Source organism: Indicator indicator, chromosome 19 (assembly GCF_027791375.1).
Source record: "Indicator indicator isolate 239-I01 chromosome 19, UM_Iind_1.1, whole genome shotgun sequence".
NCBI lineage: Eukaryota > Metazoa > Chordata > Aves > Piciformes > Indicatoridae > Indicator > Indicator indicator.
Genome location: NC_072028.1, coordinates 8,418,891 through 8,429,907, shown reverse-complemented (window position 1 = coordinate 8,429,907; position 11,017 = coordinate 8,418,891).

Sequence of the window (11,017 nt, the reverse complement as noted above, 5' to 3'; positions counted from 1 at the left end):
CCACAGACATTCTCCTAGGCCCTTTGTCCAAGCCTTGAGGACACCCTTGACCGCCCCTCCCCAAGGGCTGCAAGAGAAATGTCCCACCACCCCTCTCCATTAACCGAGCAGCCCCTGCGGTGCCGCCGCAGCTCCACCGGGTGCTCTATAAATGGCTCCGCCGCGCTGCGACTCCACTCGCGTGTCTTTTGCCATCTGCTGCTGTCATTAAAAAATTCCATTTCCATCTGCTTTCACACTCCCGCCTCTCCCGGTGCCGCCGCTCCCTGGGAAGCATCGCCCCCGGCTCCCTTCCCGGGATGGGGCCGAGGCAGCAGGGCCATGAGGGTGATTTGCAGGCGATGCTGGGTTCCATTTTCCAGTGTTGTTTGGAACCAGCTCCTTCACATCTCAGCTTTTGGCCACCCCACCTTTTTGGGCAAGCACAAAGACAGCTCCAGGGTGGTGGTGATGGTGGGTTTTGGAGGGACAGCCCCCCCCCATCGCTCTGCTGACACAGCCAAGGGGAGGTAGTGGGTGCCAAAGTGACCCCCAGGAGGGTTTATTCACCGTGTGGTGCCAACCCCCTCCCCAGTGCTTTTAGGAAATGAGAGAAAAAAACAGTCACCGATGTCCAAACCCACTGGGGTGGTGTGTGCCCTGCATGTCCCTGGGTGCTGGATCCAGCCAATTTGCATCCCAGCGGCTGTGGCTCCATCATGATGGAGCTGGGATGGATCCTGGGGGGCTGGTGTGCCCCCAGTCCCCATGCTCAGCACTGGCTGCATGGCGGTGGCCCTCCGACCCGCCGAGCCTCGCGGGCCAGCATGGTCCCTGTCGGCGTGGGCGGCGTGACGATGATGGCAGGCACAGGCAGGTGCTTGTCGCTCTGGGACGTCGCCGAGCTCCTGTCGCTGCTGTTCCCGCTGCTCACACACATCTTCAAGCCTGCAAAAAGGGGGAGGGAGGGAGGGGAACACACAAGATGAAGCACGGGGCTGCAGCACCCCCCACCTCCCCCTGCTCCTCCTCCGTGTGCATCTCATCGCCTTGCTAGCCACAAGAGAACCTACAAATGCTCTCAGCAGCCTCACAGCTCTTCCCCACTCTGGTTTTTGGGGTGTCTGAGATATATCACAACCTGCCCACCCTCCCTGGGGGAGTAGATCACTTTAATCTGCCCTTTTTTTTTTTGTTTTGGTTTTTTTTTTTTTAATCAGGAGAAAATCCCCCTGTGGCACAGACAGCAGCCAGGGAGGTTTCAGCTCCTCCAGAATGTGAAAACGCCTGGAGGGCACAGACACTGATATTTTAAATCTCTTTTTAATTAAGGATAAAGCTTGGCTTCACATAAGGGAGCTGGAAAAGAGGAGGGGGATTTTATTTTATTGCAGACTCCAAGCTTGTTGGAGGGGTCTGGAGGTGTGGGGAGCATATTTTGGGGCTCTCCTATGGATTTAGTGCAGGATGAGGACTCCTTGGCTTCCTATTTCCCTTCTTTGGTCATCCCATGTCCCTGGGTTGGGCTGGAAGTGGGCTGTGGGATCACCAAACACCCCCAGATCCTACACTCACAGCATCCCTGGCACAGGAAGGGGTCACAGAGCTCATTTTTGGGTGATGCACCCAAAACTATGTCTGCCACAGCCAGCATCTCCTGTAGGGTTTGGGCTTGAGAAAAGCTGGAGAAGAGGCAGGTCTGCATCTTAGAGGGGCCTGGGTTGGAATATTCCTGGAGCAACAAAGGATGGAGGCCAGCTTGGAGGCCTAGAGCTAGGGCATCCCATCCATGCATCCCTAAGCATCTCACTTTTACAGAAACCCCACCTTGAGGAATGCCACCAGCCCAAGGATGCTATGGAGCAGAGGATGCAGGATCAAGAGCAGGATAGGACCTTTCTATCTTTATAGTTCTGGGTAGGAGATGAGGAAAGCAGCTCTGGGGTGATCCGTGAGCAACAGGTCACCCATAGTACCTGGTCCAATGCCACCAGGATGCCAAATCACACCAGTCCTGCCCATGATAGAAATATCTGAAGCTCCTCCATCTAGAACCATCCCCCAGATGCCTTCATGGAGCACCTTCACCTACCCCAAACTCACCTTTCAGGCAGGATAACCTGAGTCCCATGTTTTCATCCTCTTAGCAGGATCCAGTTTTCCAGCCCTGCCGCCAGTCTTCGCCGCTGGTGCTGCAAAAAGAGAGTCAAGAGCTGCAGGAAGCGATGCTGGGAGGAAGAAGAGCTACAAGCATGCACCTATGTGCACAAATGCAACTATCTATAGGCAGCCAAGGGCTTGGGCACAACAGGAAGCACAGCTGCTCGGTAGCAGAAACCACTGGTGATGTCACAGTGCTTTAGTGATTCAAATGTCAGGAGAAACTTTTTGGGAGGGTGAACAAGGAGCCTGTTGTCAGGTGGAGGGTCACATCCCAGCCTCTCCACTCCCAGGATTGATGCTGTGAATGTTTGCAGGTGAGGAGGAGCAGGAGGAATTAGGTTGTTATTTGTGAAGGCAAATGGTGCTTGTGGAGAAAACCCCAAGCCCTTATACAGGAACTAGAGGGATGCTCAGCTGCAGCATCACACTGGGGCTGCTTCCCTTGGGGCTGAGCTAGAGCAGCTGGTAAGCACACAGTCCTGCTCTGTTTGGGCATCCTTGACACCTCAGAAACCTTAAGATGGATGATTCCCATTGTGGGACGTGGCTTTTTTAATCAGCTGAAAATTATTCTGGGCAAAAATCCCTTTAGGTGGGAAATTTGCATCCCTCCAGCACAGAGCTGCTGGGAAAAGTTTATTGGGATGAGGGTCAGTGAGTCATTTGGGCTCATTCAAGCCTTCAGGGCTGCAGAGAGCCAAGCAAACAGCCCTCTCCCTCTGCCCAACCTCCACCATGGCTTTACTTCACCTTTCCAGGAGGTCCTGACACAGGCCAGCAGCAGCCAACAAGAGGAAGCAGGAACTTGCCACCACTGGTTTTAATTCTGCATTTTTTTATCAGCTCCCCACAGACACCGAGTCATGACATCCCCATGGCCAAGGAGCTGTGCCAGGGCTGGAAGTAGAGCCCCCCTCAGCACTCCCCCCACACTTTGCAGCTATCACAGCAGCTTCCTATTATCAAAACACCTGGTTTAAGGTGAGTTCTCTGGGGTTTGGCACCTGCTGGTGACCCACACCACCAGTTTCTGTCAGGGAGACCCATCTCCAAGGTGCAGGAGGGGTCTCCTCTGGGACCAGACGCCCATGGCCAAGCCCTTGCAAGACACAGCAGCTCCCTCCCCATGGCCACTGGCTCTTTGCCCTGCATCCTCACCATGCCCAAACACCAGCACCCCTTGCTTGCAGCACCAGGATTGATGCTTGGGCAGTGAAATCCCCCCCCCAACACTGGCATTTCAGCACATGCCACCACAGAGGCACAGTGCTTGGGCTTCAACTTTGCTCCTGTGCTGACACCAGGCCAGGGAGTATTTGCATTCCTGATGAGCTCATGATACAAAACTCCCCAGACACTCATTGCAAGCATCACTAGACCTGTGCTGAAAGAGGGGGGGATGCTCAGTTGGCACATGGGGGTGGGGGTACATGGAGGAGGAGGAGCAGGGCAGAAGCTGGCTGTGGTGCTCCAAGGGGGTGACTCTTTCCTGGTCCTGGGAGCTGGAGGCATGTTGCCTGCCACCCCACATCCCTGGATGCTCCTGGATGCAGGAGGGGAGCTGGGCCACGAGGCTGGGTTGGGGGTTCCCACCCTGACCAGATGTGCCCTGGGAGGGCAGGAGGAGGTTGCAGTGGGAGGGTTCAGATTTTTGCAAGGATGGTTTCTAACCTGGTTCATCAGGCTAGCAGAGTCCCAGCTCCTCCCATCCATCCATCCATCCATCCATCCATCCATCCATCCATCCATCCATCCTTCAAGCCCCATCCAAGCTCAGCATAGCCCTTGGGTGATGGCTAAATGCTGCTTTACTCTCACCCTGCAGCCCTTGGGTGATGGCTAAATGCTGCTTTACTCTCACCCTGCTGCACAATCCAGCCTGGTGCTGACAGAGAGGAGGAGGAGTGACCGTGGCCTGCACCCAAAGCCTCTGGACCACTGAGCATCCCTACAAGCAGGCAGAGGCTACCATGTGCTTAGAAAGGCAAGTACCAGTTTGGTGTGAGGGCCCCACACTCAGCTCTTGCACAACTCATCAGCAACACTGAGGTCCTAATGTCTAGAGAACCAGCCTCTCTGGGAGCAGTTGCACCTTCTCCAGATTTCAAAAAGGGTCTTTTCTCCCTCCCTTTTTTGTGTCTGGGAGCCTAGGGGAAAAAAAAAAAAAGCCAGCTCAGCAGCAGGAACAGCAACAGGCTGAGGTTTTCTCACCATCCCCAGGATGAGAGCTCCGGGTCTGGTACAATCCTGCTGTGAGGATGGCTGGATGAAGGCTCTGCCTCCAGAGCAGCTGCTTGTGCCAGCGTTAAAAGCAGCCAGAGGCTCTTTCATGTTCACCTCCTCCACAATTAAGAGGCGAGGCCCCAAGACGGCTCCTTTTCAGACGGAGCTGAAGGCAGCGGTTCACATGCGGGGCGCCGGCGAGCAGGGAACGCCGGCCGCACATTAAACACCCTGCGGCTGCAGGCGGGAAGGAAGGGAAAGCTTTGAACTTTCCGTGCAGATCAGAGTGAACTGATCCCAGGAGCCTGGAAGAGGTCTCAAAGCCCCACGAATGAGACAAAGCCCCCCTGGGACAGGCATAAAGGGGAGCAGGGAGGGGAAATGGGTGGGTTTGCTCCAGTTTCTACTGGCATGGTCCTGCCATGCTTGGTGACAATCACAGGCATGGAAAGATCTGATTTCCTTCCCTATCTGGCTTCTCTGATTTAATCAAATCACTGAGTTACTGCAAATCTTCAAGCTCAAGAGCTGGGCAGATGGCACAGGGGAAAGGCTGCAGCCCCACAGCAGCCACTGGTCCTGGACACAGAGGCCAGGGTAGAGATGTTTGCAACCCATGGCTCCGGTTTTGCCCCAGGAAAAACAGACAAATTAACTGGTTCATGTGGCTTTTTGTGCCTGTTCAGCTGCAAAGTCAAAGAGCTTAAGGACAAGGTCTGAGCCAGAGCCTGGCAAGCCAGGTTTGTCCACATCCCGTCCCAACCTCAGAGCACACAGCATCCCGTGGGGCCAGGGACCATTCACCAGCAGCCCAGTCCCTGCAGCACAAACCCAGCCTGAGTAGCCAAAATCCCTCCTCCACACCAGCTATTTTAATACCTTCTCTCCAAAATTACCCACTTGCTGCTGTTGCATGAGAACAAATGGCCCCAAAGCCAAGGGGCCTGGAATTAGCCTGGCCCTGGAGCAGCAGCTGTTGCTAAAATGGTGAGCAACCGAAAGCAAGGGCTTGCTGCAGCTCAGAGGTAAACACAAACATCAGCCCTGCTAAAATAACTGTGGTTAGCTCTGCGGGCTGCAGCACGGCTCCAGCTGGTGTGGGGACACCTGAGAGGCACAAGCACAGCAGCACACAGCCCTTCCTCTCCTCCCCACGTGCTGGCAAACAGAGACAACCTTGAGCAAGTTCATCAGGGGTAGCTGAGTATGGCCTAGAGACCCTCCAGCAGGGAGCCCTGGTCGTTACCAGACAACCAGCGTTAGGCAGATCCAAGTCCTGGGCACAGGAGCAGCCCCACAGGCCAGACATTCATTTTCAGCTCACACAGCCTTGCCTCTGCTCCAGGTCCCTCCCAGGAGCTCCTGCTGTCTTGTCACGGGGCCAGAGCTATGACATGCTGAGCATCGCATTCAGGGCAACTGGCCAAATCCCACCAAGAGTCAGCAGAGCAGGGGGAAGATGGGTCCACAAAGCTTCCCTGGTGGGTCAGTATAGAGCTAGCTGACCTCTCTGTGGTAAAGCTTGACCCTCCTAGTGCAGGCAACCACCCTGGGCGGTCCTCTGATGTGGTCAGTGATTGATTTCCAGTTCTGGCCATGGCCCTTTGGCAGCTGGGCTGCTCCTCTCCTGGGGCTCAATGCTTCTCAACCCACTGGCTCCATCCTCTGATGCAAAGAGGGTGGAGGGGGCTGAAACACCAAAAAGGAGGTGAAGATGGAGGGTAGCCTCCTAACTTAGCTGGAAGGGGAAGGGCAGACAGAGCTCATGGCTTCCCAGACGCCGGAGGAACCACAGGGAGAGAGATGTGTTTTGCAAACAGCAGCCACAAGAAAAGCTTCGGCTGGAGCGTCTGGTGGAGCGGAGCCCATGGTGGAGCTGCTCTGCCGGCTCCCTTCAAAGGAGCTGCTCCTGCAAACACCAGCTGGGCTTGTTGTAGAAGATAGGGAGGGAGGGGGAGAGAGAGGGAGGGAGAGAGGGAAGGAGGGAGGGAGGGGAAGCAGCTTTCTGGGTCACAGAGTCCCAGGTCTGCTAACGCAGGTGACACGTCACCCTGGCTCACTGTGAATAGAGCGTGAAGCTGCCTGCTCCCCACTTCAGCCCTGGTCTCTCCTGGTCCCATGCAGGGGAAAGGGTTGGTCCCAGCCCCACTCAGAAACTGCCTCAAAACAGGGCTGCAGGGCCACTGAATGGGATTTGCTGAAGCAGGGAGGAGCATGCTGGGAGGCGAGAAGAAACCCCCTCCCGGAACCCCAGAGCCATTCAGGGCAGGCCAGTGGTACCCAGAGGGTCTGCCAGGCATGAGGAGGGAGGAGGATGTCACAAAGAAGCAGCTGAAGATGCAGGCTCCAGGGAAACTGGAGCAGCTCCAGCATTCCCCGAGCACAGGCTTTTGGCAGGACCAGTGGACCGAGAACAACCAACAGGAACCCTGCAGGCAGAAAACACCGCCGAGGAGAATCCACTGGGCCGTGGCAGCAGCCCTCAGGAGCTGCTGTGGCGGAGGGGAGGAAGCAAAGGGGAAAGCGAGCACGTACCTGAAGCACAACCCCAGAGCGTGCCGGGCTCTCCTGCCAGACCTGCATCCAGAGCAAACCTCCTTCCTGCCGGGCATGGATTCACTGGGAGGTTGTGGTTGGGAATTGGCTTAGGGACCTGAGCGCGTCTCGGCTCGCTGAGCTCCAGGTTAATCTCAGCCCAGCTTTCCCTTTTATCCCCTGGCCCAACCTCGGTGTTTTTTTCAATTAGGTCCATTCTTTTAAGCTCCCGAGCGCATTTCTAGGAAGGGCTGTGCCGTTTCTCTTGGCCCCTCATGGGCTGATGCTGCGCAGAGCGGGACATGCCTGGCACCGATCCTGCCCGCATCCAGCCAAAGTGCTGCAGCACTGCCTGGAAGCACTCAAGGAGTTACCCATCACCCCCAGCCCACCTACCGGGTGGTTTTAAGAGCAGAGTTCCCCGTTTGCCTCATCACAAGCTGCAAAAATGCCGAGCTGACCACGCAGCCACGAAGGAGCGTGGACCACTGGCACCTTTCGTGTGGTACCAAAAGCAAAGCTCCCACCAGCAACCTGCTTCTGTCCTCTGTGAGTCTGCGTCTGCCGCCTTCCGTAGGGCCAGGGCTGAAAAGCCAAAAGGAGAATACACAGCTGGGGCTGGGAAGGTTGGGTGAAAATGTGGTCTAAAAGCGACAGGAAAAAAAAAAGGAAATAAATCAATAAAGTCCTCAGTGGCTACTTGGGCAGAGCGAAACCGCCGCCTGCTGCAGGAGGGCTGGGTGCAGGGTGCTGGGTAAAGCAAATGAGGAGTCTGCGGCGCTGGAGGACACTGGGATGGTTAACTGGAGTGAGGAGGCCTGGGTTGGACGAGAAGGAAGCTGCTTGCTCAGCCCACTCCGCCTGATCCTGACCAACTCACTACAGCTCCTACAAGGGTGGGCGACCCAGCTTGGCTCCAGCTTAAAACACAGCTGAAGCCCAGCTCACAAATGCACGCTGAGCACATTTTCCCTCGAGGCCATTTTCCAAGCTGCAGTCAACCGCAAGTCCACCCTGCTAACAGCCTCCTCCATTAGCGTTGGCCTGCTCTTTCCGTGTGGGTAATGCCCTCCACCCCAGCATCTCCAGACGCCTCCCAAAGAGCAGCAGAGTGCAGCGATTAGGCCTCAAGCCAGGGAGGCGAAGAGACCTGGCTTGGATTCCTCCATCTGTCACTGTCACCTCTCTGCGGTGTGCAGCTCTGCCGCTTAGGTAAGGAGTTCTTGGGGGCAAGGAGGACACCTCTCATGCTGCATTTCTCGACACATCTGGGGCTCCAGCTGTGCCAAGGTGAAGTGGCTGCATCTCTTTCCTCCTGCCAGCTGAACTGTTCAGCTGCTTCCCACGCCCACGTCAGCTCTAATGAGCTGAAGCAGGTTACACTGTGGGTCTTTGCTCGTTTGCAGGCTGACACTGGCTAAGGAACATCCCACGAGCAGCTCAGTTGGCAGATGGGAGGGGGGGAAGGGGGGAAAAACTCCAGCAGCAGCCTGCTGAATGATGAAAAAAAGCCCCAAAGCATTCAAAACCACACAGAGCAAGGAGCTGAGAGAGAATACAGCCATGTACATTCCCCAGGAACAGGTATCTCACCTGTGTGTCTGATCAAAGACACCCCTTGGCTCTTGCCACCTGTCCAACACGCAATGCCACACAAGCCAGGGGGAGCAGAGATCATTCCCAACATGAATCTAGCCCCAACCATTCTCTGAGCAATTTTAAGGCAGTCTCATGTCTTGGTGAAAGTAACACCCATGGGCTCCCCAAACTCTCTGCTCCTATGTTTCTCAAGATGGAGGAGTTTTTGACCAAGAGTGTCCAGGGCCATCAGCTGGTGGCATATCTGGGGACACACCTGTGGCTTTCTGTCTCTTTGGTCGTTCTGATCCTTAATTTCAAACTGAATGAAGCAGCACAGACTCCAGGCTCTTCCTTCTCCCCCTTGTGACCAAAAGATTAAGGGACTCAGCAGAGAGGTGTGTGTGTCCTCCTGCTCAGGAACCCACACACGTAGCACTGGTATTTTCAGATACTTGTAGCCTATTTATCACTCTTTTGAAATATTAGGATTGATAGTTGAGAAAAAAAAAATAATCCCACATGGGAATAATTTTGCATTTCCAAGTGCTTGAGGTCCTGTGAGCTGGGAGTGAAGCATCTGTGCAGGCAAATCTCTGTATCTTGGTGAATAGGGAAAATAAAACAGAATGATTCCTGTATATCATTAATTTCTAACAAGACAAAAGAGCAGGACACCTGTTCTTGGTGTCATCTTCCCAGGGCTCCAGAAACAAGAGACACAGATGCCTTCCCCAAGATTTCTTCCCCTTGAAGTTTTAAAAGGTGTTACCTCAAATTCCTCCAATGAATCCAACCAATTGGGCAGGAAAGCAGCATTTGCTCCTGCAGGTAAGTCTGGCACATCAGCAGGAAAGGGGAACACAGCCCTTTCTGAGCCCAGCAGCTTCCTCATTCTTTCGCAAGAGCCACCAAGGCTGCAGGCTGCCTGGCTTTAGGAAATTGCTGCCTTTTTGTCCAGCCTTCAATGCAAACAGGACAGGTGAGATAAGATCTGAGCACCAAAGCGTTTGTCCTTTTTGCTTCAAGCCAGCCTGGGCTTCTCTACTGGTAGCACAATGCTCAAATGACCTCATTTAAAAGCAAACAGAAGGTAAAAAGAAGGGAAGACAAAAGCACGAAAAGCTACTCCAAGTCTCAAGGGTTAGTCACAGGGAGAGTTTCCATCAGGTTACATTTTGCTTTGTCTTATAAGGGTGAGAGGGGAGTACTGCAGGATCAGGCTGTTATTAGCATGTATAGCATCAAAGCTTGATTATGACACCTCCTTACAAAGAATAAAAACCACATTTCCTGTGGCTGAGGAGACAAACCAGCTTACACAGCAGCCTTGGCTGACAATCTCACACAACTTGCTAAGATAACATCTGCCCCTGGAACAACGGGTTAGATTTCCTGAGGTGTTTGTACAAAGCCAGGCAACAGCCCTTTCTTCCTGCGGTGTGTGCCATTTGCAGAGCCTCCTCTGAGCACAGGTTGCCAGAGCACTGGCTGTTTCCAGGATATCTCCTCATGCAGCCATGGCTATGCAGTGAAACTGCCTCTGGAACATGTTTATCTCGCTGCTTGTGAGCTAGATCCATGTTTTCATTCAACAAGTGAAAATGTTTTCCTTTCCTGCAAGCCTGAGTCACCCTTAAGAAAGGCTATTGACTAAATGCCAACATAACAGGGTTGTCTCCCTGTTGTATCCCTGGATAACAGGTAGACAAACTGAACCCTTCAGTTCAAACCTTCATTTGCTCCTTAGAGCTGAACCTCACACCTCTCACCTGCTGGCTCTGTGGAAACTCCACAGCAGGACCCAAGTGGAGGCATCCTGGTTCTGCAATGGGATGTTAGCCTCACCCCTTCTCTTGCTACAACCACGAGTGAAACTTCTGCTTGTTTAAACAGAAGCAGAAGTAGACTTAAGAGGTTGTGACAATCTCATCACCCTCCATGTTATAAAATAAGATCACTGAGGGAAAAAAAGGAAGTTGGAGAGAGGCAGATCATTTGGATCTTCCTCATAAAAACATTTCTGGGGGAGGAAGAGAAGGAAGCAGGTTGAAGCAACATTCAACTTGAGCTTGAGTAACAACCATGAGGAGTAAGGCAACAAAAGTCTCGCAAAGAGCTGTACTAGTCTGACATAGAGCTTCACTGTCCAGTAAACTGATTCTTGGAAACATTAATTAGAAAGACAGAGAGAAGCTGAACTGGACAATATCCAGGCTCCTTGATTTGATGTACTCAGATCGTTTGCCTTCAACTTGAAGGAAAACATTTTAGACCTACTTAAATGGAGAGTGCATGAACCAGCTGAAAATAAGATAGGTTTATAAACCCCAAAAGACTGCACAAAATTAATAAGGTATTTGACTCGTTCTTTTGTAGACTCAAACTGGTTTAGACCTGTCATTCAACCTTCCATTTTCCAAATCATTAGGTGAGTATTTGTTTTTAACTTGGGTTTAGCATTTCCAAGTAATAACTGCCTTGTATGCCCAGAGAGAGCAGGAATTGCCTTTGAGAACAGGGCTCCAAAACGTTGTTT